The sequence below is a fragment of the Lissotriton helveticus genome, chromosome 3_2 (genome assembly GCF_964261635.1).
Source record: "Lissotriton helveticus chromosome 3_2, aLisHel1.1, whole genome shotgun sequence".
Taxonomy (NCBI): Eukaryota; Metazoa; Chordata; class Amphibia; order Caudata; family Salamandridae; genus Lissotriton; species Lissotriton helveticus.
The window spans coordinates 95421673-95436851 of NC_136062.1; positions in this window are offsets into that span (position 1 = coordinate 95421673).

A 15179-nucleotide genomic window follows, 5' to 3' on the forward strand; every position below is an offset into this window, starting at 1 on the left:
TCCTAAGGGATACAAATTTGTCATGTTTATGCGGTTGTCAGAAACTAATCCCTTCTTGTTCATTCGAGAAGTTTCTAGTGACCTCTGAGTTAGCTGGCACACATAAGTAATTAAGTTTAATGTACTCGATAGAGACATACTGACCGCAGTCCTATGTCAAAACTATATTGTATATTATTCCAATGCGCAGAGCCTATCGGGGATATAGGAACGACACTACATGGCACCCAACGGTTTGGTAAGGCACTAACTTACCACTAGATACTGAAGTAACTCAGTCATGCTTTTCTCATAGACCCCTACTCATGAAACTCCATAAGACGTTTTGAGTGGGTCGGGATAATATCCATCATAGCTGAGTAGGACGAAAATCCTATGTATTAGCTTTTTGGTTTGTTCAACGTTGAAGGATACAGTGTTCCAAAATATTGTGCACCTTATCTTTGTTCCCTTGAGACTTGCTCTGAAACTTTCATTAAACAATGGCTTACGAAGCCAATAACACCGGAACCGGTGGAGCTACAGGCAACAATCAATCAATCAATCATAACACTTGTAAAGCGCACTACACACACGTGAGGGTCTCAAGGCGCTGGAGGTGTGGGGGATCCTGCTAGTGATCGAAGAGCCAGGTCTTGAGGAGTCTCCTGAAGGCCAGTACATCCTGAGTCTGTCGTAGGTTTGTGGGGAGGGTGTTCCAGGTCTTGGCGGTGAGGTGGGAGAAGGATCTGCCGCCGGTGGTCGCTCCTCGAATGTGGGGGACTGTGGCGAGGGTAAGGTTGGTGGAGCAGAGCTGGCGGGTGGTAGAAGTTGAGTCGAGAGTTGAGGTATGCTGGGCTGGTCTTATGGAGAGCTTTGTGTGTGTGGATGAGGAGCTTGAAGGTTATCCTCTTGTTGACGGGGAGCCAGTGCAGGTCTCTCAGGTGGGGTGTGATGTGGCTGCGGCAGGGGATGTCGAGGATCAGACGTGCTGACGCGTTCTGGATACGTTGTAATCGCCTCAGGAGCTTGGCCGACGTTCCTGCATAGAGGGCGTTTCCGTAGTCCAGCCTGCTGGTGACGAGGGCCTGGGTGACTGTTCTTCTTGTCTCGGTGGGGATCCACTTGAAGATCCTGCAAAGGGTGTTGAAGCAGGGTGAGGAGACGGCGTTGACCTGCTTGGTCATGGTGAGGGTGGAGTCGAGGATGACCCCCAGGTTGTGTGCGTGGTCGGTGGGTGTCGGGGCTGTTCCTAGGGTTGCAGGCCACCAGGAGTTCTCCCACGCTGAGGGAGTGGAGCCGAGGATGAGGACCTCCATCTTGTCTGAGTTCAGCTTCAGTCGGCTGTTCCTCATCCATTCGGCGACAACTTCATTCCTTTGTGGAGGTTGGTCTTGGCGGTGTGAGGGTCTTTGGTGAGGGATATGATCAGCTGGGTGTGGTCGGCTTAGGAGATGATGTTGGGGTTGTGCTGTCGGGCAACGTGGGCGAGGGGTGCCATGTAGATGTTGAACAGTGTCGGGCTAAGGGAAGAGCCCTGGGGTACGCCGCAGATGATTTCGGTGGCCATGGAGCGGAAGGGGGGGGAGGCCAACACTCTGAGTTCTGCCGGAGAAGAAGGATGTTGTCCAGTCCAGGACCTTTACCTTACCAGCTTTAAACTATACAGGTTTTAATGAAACCAGTGAGAATAATATAACCATTCCTCCAAATTTAAGGAGAGCCATCACTCTAAAACATATAAAACATGGCCTAACACCAAGAGGTGGTAGAGCAGTTTTTGTGATAGAGGCACTTGAATATCATCAGACAGAGGTATTCTACTCATGGATAGTATTCCCAGAAACAAATCTAGCAACACACGTTGTTCACTTCTACAAAGAAGATGAACCACCTGAGGAATATGTTTCTTTCGAGGATATTGACATTTCACTCACATACCAGGAGCATAAACTCTGGTTTAAAGGTGCCCTAAAACACTTAAATCACATTACCAGGCTCTGTCCACTAGGTAGACCAGGAGCAACATGGCTGGTTTTAGCCGGCTATACACCACAGCCTGACATTGAAGAAATGACAGATGTAGAATTACTGACACAAACAAAAAGTTAATCAGGATTTATAGACAATTGGTTCAATATGTCATGCGGACACTCACAGTACAACCACCAGTAGGTATTCCACAACAAACCTCTCACCGGGGTAATAAACTAAAAATCACACCACAGACTATGCACGCAGTCATGGGAAAATTGCGCACAAAACAGGAACAAATTCTGTTCTGGATAGCTCAAAAAATTACTCAAATCAAAGCGGTATTTCCTAATACCAGCCCTTATGAGAAACTAATTCTAACAATCTGTTTACCAATGGGGATAACTCCACATCTTTGCTGCTATCTACACTAAAACACATGGTGTTCCGTCTAAGGCAGTAATACCTAACATCCTTAACCAGATTCAAAACGAATGCAGGCACAGCCTGCTCTAAATTTAGGTATGAAGTTACTGAAAAATTTCAACCAGGTCTCAACAATAATATTATCTAACATTAAGGGAGAAGCAACATCAGTGGCAATCCGCCAGAAATTAAGGAAATTTGATATAACAGAACAACCACAAGAACTAGCCAGAATAATTGAAAAATCCTATGAAGAATTAGGTAGAGACAGTCTGGGTGGGAAACCAGTTAAACCACAACTGTCTAAAAGTCCTGAAAAGGCCTTTACTAATAACACTCCAACCTCTTCCAAAAAGAAGTGGGAAAATAACAAACATTCAAAAGAGAAAGATTCTCAAACCCGAGGTAGGTCTCCTGAAAAGGAGCCCTCTGAAAGGAGTTATAACCTCAGGAATAGGGATAATTTAAGAAAACCTGACAGGTATCAAGATATTGATACACGTTCCTCTGGTACCTTTCAGATATCATCACAGACATCTACAAGAAGAGGACGTCAGATCAAAAAGAAGAGCATGTGAAGTCCAAAGACGATCAACACGTTCAGAAAAACAAAACCTAAATTCTCCAAGAAGAAAGTAGTAGGTCTAAAGATCAGACATGCAGAGGATTCTGAGAACACAGCTCAAGAACGGAGAATGGGCTCAGACAATGTTGGACACTGATGCACTGACCACAGCAGAAGTAACAATAGCTCGCCAGAACCTGAAGGTACTTCTGGAGACAGTGGACATGAATGAAGACATTCAAGTTGAGACTGCAGACACCAGGGTTAGTTCTCCAAATAGGTTATATGAAATAACACTCCGGATGGAGGGAGAGATATCAAGAAAAGTGAAAGCCTTCTTTTGGGTGCGACTTTCAAAGGGTTATGATATACTTCTAGCTGAATGGGAACACCATTATACTGGGCTTCAACTCAGAGGGTTATAAATTCAATTAAAAAAAATCAAGAATTGCCCATCTCAACTTCCAGACCAAAGAATGTGAAGTCGTTCTTGTGTGGGTGCATGTAGTGGAAATGTTCTGTAAGTGGATGACCAGTGTTGTGCTTGTGCATGTTACAATAGTGTTCTTGAATCTGGATGCATAGTGGTCGTATTGTGCTCCCAATGTACGGAGGGTTGCAGGGGCAGATGATTACTTAGATCGTAAATTTACTGTTGCAATGAATCCATTCATTGATGGTAAATTATTTTCCTTGCGTTAATGGTAGTTGCGTTGTTTTACTTCTGCTCAGTTTACAAATACTGCAGATTCTGCAGGTGTGAAACCCAGCTGGTCTATTCAGGAATGTGGTGATGGATTTCCTTTTGTCCTCAATAGTAGACTCTTTAAGTTGGGTCCTCGTTTGAAGGTAATTTCTGGATAGTTTTTCAGATGTTCAGTTAGGCTGGGTGTTTGTTGTGGAAGGAGCAAGTGCGTTTCAACGTTTGTCTGATTTGATGGTGGCCGCTAGGGTAGTCGGTAATGAATCAAATCATAGTGTTGCTCTTTCTTTTTTTTAAATATATTTTTATTGCTTTTCAAATAACAGCTGGCAGTTATAACAGCATTGCAATTTTCCATTGTATGATCCTGCTTCCACTCTTATCCATATGCCTAATTCCAACCTCACAATATTTTAAAAACTACATTGATATCTATCGCATAATTACATACATCCCTTGCCTAATGGTGCGTTGTCTTTCGGCCTAGCTATGAGTACAGTTCCAGTTAGTAACTAAGAACCAATACTGTTACACTAACTGAAAAATATCTTATAAAATCTCAAGCCACACTTCCCCTTACGCCCTCCTCTACCCCCATACCACAGGTGTGCCGTAATTACGTGCAGCGCAGAAATATATGAGCATCTGATCCCTCTGATATGGTTAACTCAGCAATATCAGTACAGTACAGGCAAACATCGGGACTCTCTAGGTTATCGAACGCCTTCTCAATATCTACTGAGAGAACTGCTGCAGTGGGGACTGCACTATGATCTTCCCCCAAAATATGGAGGAGGCGTCTCAGATTAGTTGCTGTGGTGCGTTTCAGGATAAAACCCGCCTGGTCGCTATGGACCAACTGCTCCATACATGGGAGGATCCTGGTCGCGAGAATCCTAAGTATTTTATAGTCAGATGTTAGCATTGATAATGGGCGGTAAGCTGTCCTATTCAGGGGGTCTTTCCCCGGCTTCAACAAAGGGATAATGGTAGCCTTTCGAGTGGAGGCAGGCAGCCTCCTCAGGCCCCGGGCCTCCTGGTAAACTGCAAGCAGTTTAGGGGCCAATATATCAACGTACGTCAAATAAAATTAAATCGGTAGCCCATCAGTACCTGGCGTTTTATTGCACGCCATATGTTTTATCGCACCACGTATTTCCCCTACGGTAATCTCCTGTCCCAGTGAGTCCACCTGGTCCTCCTCAACGCGCGGCAGGGGTACCTCTGCTAAGAAATCCTCCAGCATGTAGCCGGTGTCCTGAAGCTTACTCCTGTACAAGTCTGCATAATATTCTAGGAACTTCCCATTGATCCCCTGCTGGGTATAGTGTGGTGTTCCCGTAGGTGTGGCCAAGGCCAATATAGGCCTACCCCTCGGGCCAGGTTGGCCAACCAGGCTAGCAGAGTACCCGCCTTATCCCCCTCCGCATGCGCCCGCACCAAATACGCTTTATGGTCGAAGCAGCGCAACCTCTCTACCTGTGTAACCACTCCCTCCCTCATGGCCAAGACTTCATCCTTTACCCCCGGGTTCTAAGGGTGGGCTTTCTCCGCCTGTCGCAGCCGTAGTACCTCCTTTTCTATATCTAACAAGAGAGTTTTCCACACTCCCACCATTTTCGTTATGATATAAGCCCCACTCCACCACTTTAAAAGCATCCCACTCCAGTGCCAAGGTCGATACTGTACCCTCATTCTTGAGGAAATAGTGTTCTATACCCATCTGTAGCTCCACACGGAATACTGAGTCCTCCAACGCCTCCAGGTGTAAGCGCCAGGTAGGAACTACAGGCCTCTCCCGAGCCAAGTGAATCGCCAACAACAATGGGTTATGATTCAAGATCGTCCTCGCTAAATATTCGCTGTGTCTTACCGTCACATGAATGTCCAGGGTGCATAGTATGGCGTCCAACTACACATGCAAGTCATGCAGTGCAGAAAAGTACGAGTAGTCTCCCTCCCCTAAGTGTTGTGCACGCCATCTGTCTATAAGCCCCCACTTATCTTGCCAGTCCTGTCGAACGTTCGAGAGCCTATGATGTGGCACCTCAGGCAATGGGGGAGGGGGGGTGATACCTATCCACCACAGTATCTGTGATAGAGTTGTAGTCACCACCCAATATCACCGAACCGGTCAGTAGGGTGCCAACTTCCCTGATAGTCTAGCAAAAAAGTTCGCCGGGTCTAGGGGCATATACATTGAATAATGCCACATCTTTCCCGTCCAAATGCCCCATGACAGCCATGAATCCCCCTCTGGGTCCATTAACTGCTTAATCGGTTGAAAGGGAACCCCCGCCCTAACCCATATCAGTGTACCCCTAGCATGAACCCTGTAACGTCTCAACATCGTATGCATCCCCGTATATTCCACTTAATGAATATTAACTCAGGTGATGTCCCCATTGTGTTGGCCATTCCCCATCCATAGCTACACTCCCTTGATTGGCACACCAGTGATTCTAATGACCTCAAACTCCCCCAACAACCCCTCCCCAGAACACGCTCTAAACAGCTAGTACACATATCAACCAACTGTCCCTCTGGTATCGACCAGAGATCCACTCAAGGAACAAATCTAAGGGGAGCCCTAGTGCGGAGAAGATCTGGTCCACAACTCCATTGAGTCCTAACACTGTACCCCACTATGAGAGAATCTTCAACCCCTCCGGAAGGACCCCGGCTGGGGGCAGCTGCACAATTCTAATGCCCCCCTATCCCAGCCATCTGAATTGCGGCCCGTCACAATTGCCCCCCTAGTATAAAAGGGGCCAGCACCATTTAACCGCTCTCCCAGGTCTTAGGATTTAACTGCACAAGTTCAGGCAACAACGATCTCTTCTGCTGTCCCTGGTGTGATATGCCGCAGTGGGACACTTCCCGTGTCTGTCCCTTCGGATGCATTTCCAGCTGACCCTTTTTCCGAGTCCGTCGCTCCCATTGACTCTGCTCCTCTCGCTTTGGATATCTTCTATCACAGCCTGCAACGCTGACGATCTCTCCTTCACCGTCTGGGTCGTAGTGGGTTTCTGTGATCCAGCACGACTTCATCTGGTGCGCCTTGTGCGGCACGGACGTGGCGCCTCCGTCTGTTGCCCCAGACCCCTTCCTGCCTCACCCAATTCTGCCCGTTAGGATTCCAACCAACTCCATGCCTCTTCAGGGTCACTGTGAAAAAACGTTTTACCGTCCATTGTCACTCTCAAGCGTGCTGGAAACATCAGCAAATATTGGATGCCTTAGTATCGGAGGGCCTTAACCTCCAGGCACAAGGCTCGATGGCGCTGCATGTCAAAGGTGTAAACTGGAAATAGTGACACATTGATATTGTCCACTCTGTATAGGCCAGCCATGTGAGCCTTGTTCAGAAGCAGGTCCCTGTCTTTATAATGGAGTAGGCGGGCCACCACCGGCCTGGGCGGTCTTCCAGGTGCCAATGGTCTGGCTGGCACCCTGTGTGCCCTCTCCAGCGTGTAGAAGGGCGTCAGGCCCTCCAGAGCAACCTTGGTCCACAACCACCTCTACAGGTAGTCCACCATATTGCCCCCTTCCACTCCTTCCGGTAGGCGCACCACTCGTATGTTGTTCCGTCTGTTGCGCCCTTTGACATCTTCGGCTCTCCTCTCCAGTACCTGCAGCCTGCAAGTGACTTCCCCCATCTGGGTTTCCAGCGCTTTCTGGGAGGGTTTTAGGACCTCCAATGTGGTCTCAGTTTGCTTCACCCTGTCGAACAACTTAGCCTGATCCGCCCATTGGAGGCCCAACCACAGTGATACCTAGGCTATGTCCTGCTGAAGTGCATCCCTTGGATCCGTGATAGCCTTGTGTATTTGGTCTACCTGTTATTGCATCAGCCCCTCCAGGTGTGATTCAGTTGCATCCTGCTTCTGCTGTTTCGCAAACTCGTCCTCTGACTCCGGGTGGGCACCCCCCTGCCGGCCTCGTGGTTTCCCCATGGGTCTCAGCCCACCCGGACCCCATCCGCAGTCCGATCTCACAGTGCCTCCCTCACCTCATTATCTGTGATGGCAGTCCCCAAGTGACCGGAGGGGAGGGGGGGTTCCACTTACCAGTAACCGCACAGGGCCACTAGACGCGCCTTCCACTGGTCTCCCGGGGGCTCCTTGTCTTTCCTCTGCACCCTTTTTGCACAATAACTCAGTCCATAATTTAGGAGCTCATCCAATATCCGAGTGAGGGTGGCCCTCCCCCAAGCTGCCCAAGCCAATTTCCTCCACAGGTGCCTCTTTGGTCGCCGCTGCAGTTGATGTAGTCCAGCAGGTTCCTCTGGTTCAATCCCCCGAAGGTCGCCATCTGCCGCAGTGAGGGCCCATTAAACGTCTCCAACAGTGTTCTTGCGTTGTGGGCTCTCCCAGGGGATGGCCCGTTGTCCACCACTGGCTCAATGACTTCCAGCCCTCTGGGCCTAGAGCAGCAACCCAGTCACTGAACACTGTCTCCCAGTCAAAGCGTACCGCCAGAACCAGGCAGGGGGGCACCTCTCTAATACCCCCAAGCCGCCAGGCGCCAGTCCGCTATCACCTCCAGTGCTTGGTCTCCGTCAGCTCTCCATGCGTTCCAAGGGCCTCGACGGCACTCCCTGCCTGCAATCCGTCCGCAGGGTCAAACATGGCCCCACAGTCTCGGCCTTTCTTCGCTCCACACGCTGGGCGCCAATGCCACACCAAGCCAATACACCCTGGCTATGAGCAGGTCCCAAACCCAAGGGCAGTTCACCTGGGACGTCCGCTATGCAGGGGTCTCAGCAGCAGGAGCGCCCGCTTGCTCACCTCACTATTCAGCCAGCCAGATTTGCGCATGCCGCCAGCTCTCATCCACTGTCTGCCTCCTGTCTCCTCACGGCTGGGGGCTCATGGGGCCTCGCGGAGCCCCCGGCACCAGCGAATCCTCCGCCCCCACTCCAAACTTGGCAGAGGATCCGGTCTGTGCTGTGCTGTACAGAGGGTGTGCTGCGTCCGTTTTGTGCCAGGGGGGACCTCCCGCACATCAGGGCCGCAGTCTGACTCGGTACCCCAGGCTCATTCAGAGGGACGATCGGTCGCCGCTGCCGCCATTTCGTTTGTGCCCGGGCCGGACTCCTCACTCCTCTGGATCACCGAGTAGCACCGGGGACCAGTGGGCGTCCGATCTTGCTCTCCGCAGACCTCGACACCTCCATGCCCCATCCTCGGCTCACAGGTATTCTATGCCAGCTCTCCTTCCAGGGTAAACGGTGGGGTCGGCGCGGATCTCTCAGTACACGCGACTGTCCTCATCGGCTCCGAAGCCATGCCCCCAAAATGTTGCTCTCTTGCTGTTGTTTGGGTTGAAACTTTCTTTTGCTTTCCATTTGAGCCTCTGAAGTCCACGTTGACTTAATCTTGATACAATTTCTTGTCTTTTTTCCTTGAAGACTTGGTCTTTGCTACAGTTTCAGCGTGTTCTCAGTAGTTCCCCCTTCAGGATGTTCTTTATGTTATGGCAGGGATGACAAGTGTCTGCTCTCAGTATATAGTTTGTTGCTGTTTCTTTTCTGTGGAGTTTGCTATGTAAGGTATTATCCTTAACATAAAGCGTGACATCCAGAAAGTTGATCTCCGTCTGTGAGTATGTATGTGTGTTTTTTCCCCCAGGGGTTTCTGTCCAAGTAATGTCATGTCTTCCTGCCAAATGCAGAGAATGTCGTCAATATATCATTGCCATAATACTATGTGGCAGGTGAACTCAGCAAAGTCTTGATCCCAAAGCCAGAATTTTTCCACATGGCTCATGAAAATACATGCGCACGATGGAGCGAATTTGCCTCTATGGCAGTTCCGCGCTTCTGCCTGTATATTTTGCCATTGAAGCGAAATATGTTGTTCTCTAGGCAGAACTCCAACATCTCTAGGATCATTCTGTTGGTTTCCAAAAGACTGACTGATTGTGTCCAAAGAGATCGTTGAGTTGCTGTAATGCCATTGTGGTGTTCGATAGGGGTATAGAGACTGACAATGTCAATGCACACAAATACAAAGTCAGGCTAGATTTTTAAAAATTCATATCTCTAGTTCCCTATATTTGATTTTTGTTGTTTTGGTGTCATTTTAAAGGTAAAAATATTTCCATTTTTATAAATTAGTATTCGATTTTTATTATGTGGGGTGTCTTCATTCTTTACTGAATTGATGTTTTTGAATGCTTTCCATTCCTGTCTTTGAAGTTAAGCCTACCTGATCGCAGTCAAGCTACCAAGGGTTGAGCATAGAAATAATTTTCTAAGACATATGCTGAGTCCTACCATGTGTTAGTGGGCTTATTGCCAATGGCAGACCTACATTTTCCCTACCAATAACCCACTTTCCAACATTTGGTGCTCAGCGGTGTGGATGTGTTTCAAATTACATCTTTCGGTAAAGTGAATTAAGATTATAAAAATCCTCTAAATTGCCTTAGAACAAAACATTTGAGTTTGATTTTTGGAATTTAGACTAAACTGTTTTTAATCCATTTTTTTGATTTTTCCAAATTTTTCTAAGTCTGTTGCGCCTAGTTATTGTCACCCAATACTTAGGAACCACGGATGCCTGCCTGGCTAAACTGTCCCTGTTTAAGATGGCATATCTTAGACAACAGTGTAGGCTTAGGGTGCTGCCTGCTTCCAGGAAGCTTAGGAAGGCAGGGTTAATCCAGTCTGTACAGCCCTGGGCTGGGGGAGCTGAGGAGAACCGAGGGGGATGGCGGATGTTCCCCCCAACCTCACCCAAAAGGGGGTTGAGGATGATACCTCTTCCATTGTTACTAGTGTTAGTCAGGTGATTCCAGATGGTGGGAGTGGGGAAAGGTCCCTTACTCAGGAACCAAAACTGTCTCCTGCAGCGTGAGACTCAATTAGCTTTGATAGCTTTGGAGTAGAGGAAACTGGAATTAGCTGAGAAAAGATGGGAAAGGGAGGAGGCATTGGAAAGAAATGGTGGCAGTGAAAATGATGAAGATGTTGAAATGTCCAGTGGTGGTCGAGATCACAAACTTCCCAAGGGTATTGTGCCCAAGTACAGAGAGGGGTGCAGCTTTTGAGAGGGCCCTTAAAATGACTAGGGTCCACTCTAGGTATTGGGGTGTATTCCTGTGGGAGTTGATTCCAGCAGTTGGGAGAGATAGGCTCCTGACCCTGAAGGGAGTGGATGCAGAATCATACCAGCAGATGAAGGCATGCTTTGTCAAGAGATTTGGTCTGACTCCAGAGCAGTACGTGGTAAAGTTTAGAGGCAGGCTGGATTGTTGGTAACAAAGTTGACACATATGAGGGATTGTGTAATTTGTTATTGAAAGAACCTATTTTGACTCATTGTGCAGAAGAGAAGTTACGCCAGTATCTAGTGGACTCTAAGCTGACAGACCCCAGAGAGCTGGGGGAAGCAGCTGATGAGTGGGTGAGAACCCGGGTTTCCATTCAGCTCCGGGGGGGTGGTGACCAGAAGAAAGGAGGACAGGTCCCTTCGCAGGAGAAAACCCAGGGAAAGGAAGGTCAAAACCAGAAGGAGTCCTCCAAAGGCCCACAAAAACTTGCACAAGGAAGGTGGCCCGAGCCAACCTAAATTCAAAGGGAGGGGGAAAATTGGTTAAAGCCTAGTAGGTTCTTTGACCCCTCAAAGGTGGGTAAGTGCTTTGACTGTAACCAGCCAGGGCATACGCAGGGAGATGCTGTCTGCGCCAAGAATCTCCCTCCTAAGGGGCCATGCACAGGGATTGTCAGTGTCAGTGTAGGGGTGGAGAGCGGTGTCCCAGAGAGGGGTAGTCAGGTGGTGGAAGCAACCTTATTGTCCCTGGGTGGGGTGAATATTGCAATCCTTGCTGCCTTACCTCCAAACATGGACAAGTACAGGCAGAGGCCTAAAGTGAACGGGATTGACATTGAAGCTGTCAGAGACACTGTGGTTAGTGTAACTATGGTCCTGGATGAACTGATGCATGCAGAAAGGTTGTTACCTGGTGAGTTTCAGCACTTATGCAGACAGCACTACCAAACTCCATCCTATGGCTATGGCAGATTTAGAATGGGGAGGTGTGACAGGTCTTATGAAGGTAGCTGTGTCAAAGGTGCTCCCAGTCCAGAGCTTACTGGGCAATGATCTAGACGCCTCTGTGTGGTGGAGAGAGGACTCTATATGAAAATATTGGAGCTCCCTAAGTGGGTATGTGCTGTGACTAGGTCACAGACTAGCCAGAAGGGAGGGGCTGAATACTTGCACCCTGGAACAAAGGGCTAAGCATCCAAGGACAAGGGCACTGGGCCTGGTGAGTCAGCCCAGGGAACTCCAGAGGTGCAGGAAGAATCTAACACTGATGGGGAGGATCTGGCCTCTGAGGGAGGGACTCCATCCCTGCCAGAGCTGTCAGATTTGGCAGAACTGACAGGAGCAGGTGGACCCTCCAGAGAGGAGTTCAGTAAGGGACAGCGTGACTGTACCACCCTTGAGAGCTTGAGGCGAATTGCTTTTAAGCAAGAGGAGGGGGATGACAGTGGGTTTCACAAACTCTACTGGGAAGATGGACTGCTTTATACTGAGGCCAGAAACCTTAAGGAGGGGGCCACCAGGAGGATGGTGGTACCCCAGAAGTACAGAGAGTTTATCCTGACTTTGGGTCATGATATCCCCTTGGCAGGACATTTGAGACAAACAAAGACATGGAACCGGTTGGTGAACCATTTCTACTGTCCCCATATGTCTGAAAAGGCAAAGGAGTTTTGCAGCACCTGTGTCACCTGTCAGGCCAGTGGAAAGGCAGGGGGCAGGACAAAGGCTCCCCTAATACCACTGCCAGTGGTTGGGGTTCTTTTTGAAAGGGTGGGGATGGACATTGTTTGTCCCCTAGACCCACCTACTGCATCAAGGAATAGGTATACCTTAGTGATAGTTCACCACACCACTAGATACCCTAAAGCCATACCTCTTAGAACCACTGATGCGCCTGGAGTGGCTAGAGCACTTCTTGGTATGTTCACCAGAGTAGTTTTTCCAAAAGAGGTGGTGTCAGATAGGGGCACAAACTTCCTGTCCAGCTGTGGAAAAGTAAATTTTGCCATGTTCTGTGTCCCTACGTGTTCCCCATCCTATGTTATGTGTGCATGATTAATATGCATATGTATTTCCCCATGATCGATTAAAGACGCAATTACAGTTGTGTCCATCTCTAGTATGTCAGTTTCCAGTTCTCGTGAATACTATGAATATCAGGCCTATGTAAAGTTACGTTGCCACGTTTCCCAGTGTGCACGTTATTTCATTGAAAAGTCCCCGTTTCTAGGCCTCAAAAGGGCCCGGACACCAGATTCAACTCCTGTCTCCTGAGCCCTCGCTGAGGAGCGATACAGCCCCCACCTGTGTATCCTCGACCCTTCACTTACTTCCTGCCCCACAGTGCCCGGCTCAGCCTGGCTCTGCCTGTTAGTCTGCCAAAAGTATGTTATGATTCTAGTTATCAGTCCAGCCCTCCTTCTCTGCATTCCTAAGCTACTGAATCGCATCAATAGTTTCCGTCATTGTCTAGCCTTTACGTCTCCATGTAGGAGAAATACTGTATTAATGGTCATTTAATATTCTTCAACACGCACTACATGTAGAATAATGCATGCTCCAGTCTTAGAGTCTGTTAGCCTCTCCTCTCCTGACTCTTAGTTTATATCAACATGTCCTCTAAACATTAGATACTAGATAGGGTTTAGGTACATGTCGCCCTGACTCTCCAGACTTCAGTCTCTACTCCTAGCGCAGAGTTCATAGCCCCCAGCTTCTCCTAGTAACACGTCATTGTCAGTTTGCGCGCACCATTAGGTTAGAGGTCCCGGCTCCTTAGGTAGCCCCCTCCATGTTTCCGCCCTATTTATGACATATTCTGTTACGTTTACATCACATGTCTATGTATACGCCTCCTGTTACACCTACTTTCACCCTTATCTTTCGCGACTGCTATTGACCACACCCACTGCTCCGCCTATCGTATGTATTGTAATGCAACTGTTTTAGTATATATGCTTGTGTACTGTTATTAAAGTTAGCGCGCTCATTCCCTGTCCCCCCTGCAGGGCCCTGCCATCCTGTTCCCGTGCAGGTTGTCCTGTTCCTGTCCTTTATGCTGTATTAAACCTGCAAACTCCTACTACCTCGAATCTTGACTCTTATTTATTGAGCTATCTGTTATTGCTATGTCCAGTCAAACCTAGATCCGGTATTATTTATTTATATACCACATAATGGCGCCCGAATAGGGACTTGCCCTTTCCCCACGCGCCGGTGAAGCCACGTATGCCCCCTGACCCTCTGCAGCCGTGACGGAACCATACCGGCCACGTGCAGATATTGCTGCTTCAAGTATCCCTCAGGCCCACGGAGGAGACGGAGGTTGCGGTCCAGCATCCAGACGAGGCGGTGGAGGAACGCCGCGAGTCCCGACCAGAGCCCAAGCCGAGAGTCCAAGGTCCGAGGTATCCGGAGGCCCACCCGTAACAGAAGTCCGAAGTCCGTCTGTCCGGCGTCAAAGCAGTCCAGTCCAGTCCGAGGCCTTCCGTTCTTGCTGCCCGGTGAGTACCGTTGCTAGGGTAGTATCTAGACAGGGTCAATCTAATTGTCTCTGGTCCGTGGGGTTTGGTGGTACACAGATCCCAAAACGAAGTGTCCACTTCGGTGGATGCGGGTCCTGACGTGTCTCTTTATGAGACCGGTAAGTTTCGTACTGTTTCAGCAGTGCATCTAGTTTCTGTTCTAGTCAGTTCTATTCTCGAGAAAATTCATGTATTCTGTTTTCCGTATTCCAGGTAGTATTCTGTCCGAACTGTTATTTCAAATGTTCTTCATGTATTTTAATGTCGTGGTATGAGAGTGGTGTAATTATCGTGTTCATTTTGTATTGTATTGTGTCTAGATTACAGTTCAGTCATGCCTTTATTTTCTAAACTACGTCAGTTAAAAACCAGAAAAGGTCTGTTAGAAGCAGCAGTTCCTGTCCCGCCTAGGGACAGTCCAGGTCATTTTATGTATCAGAAGCATGGCATAAGTGCCATATTATATCTAGATTTATGGGTGGAGTACACCAAACAGTTAGAAGAAAAGTATAGATGGCCCGTATCGGGTACATGGGATGCCGAGTGCATCATGCGAGTAGAAGAAGCATTATGGAAAAAGAAAGCCAGACAGTCACAGAAAGATGCCATCGAGTTATGGCGCAAAGAATCTCATAAAAGAACCGAAAAAGAAATCAGAAAGTCAGAATTAAGTAGAGAATCCTTAGAACGAGCCCAAGAAAGGGAATTAATCGAGATAGGTGAACGAGTTAAAACCGAACAGTCAGACAGACAGAGAAATGCCCTCATTAAGGGTATGTATCCTCTTCTTGCCGAGGGCTTGCCAAAAGCGACCCCGGAGGCATCCAGTAATTTTCCGCCACCATTAGTTCCGACCAAGCTACGTCACAAACCGACCGCAGCTGATATTTTCATCTCGTCCTACTTGGACGACACAGTCCCAGAATATGCAAATCCTGTTCCGCCAGTCC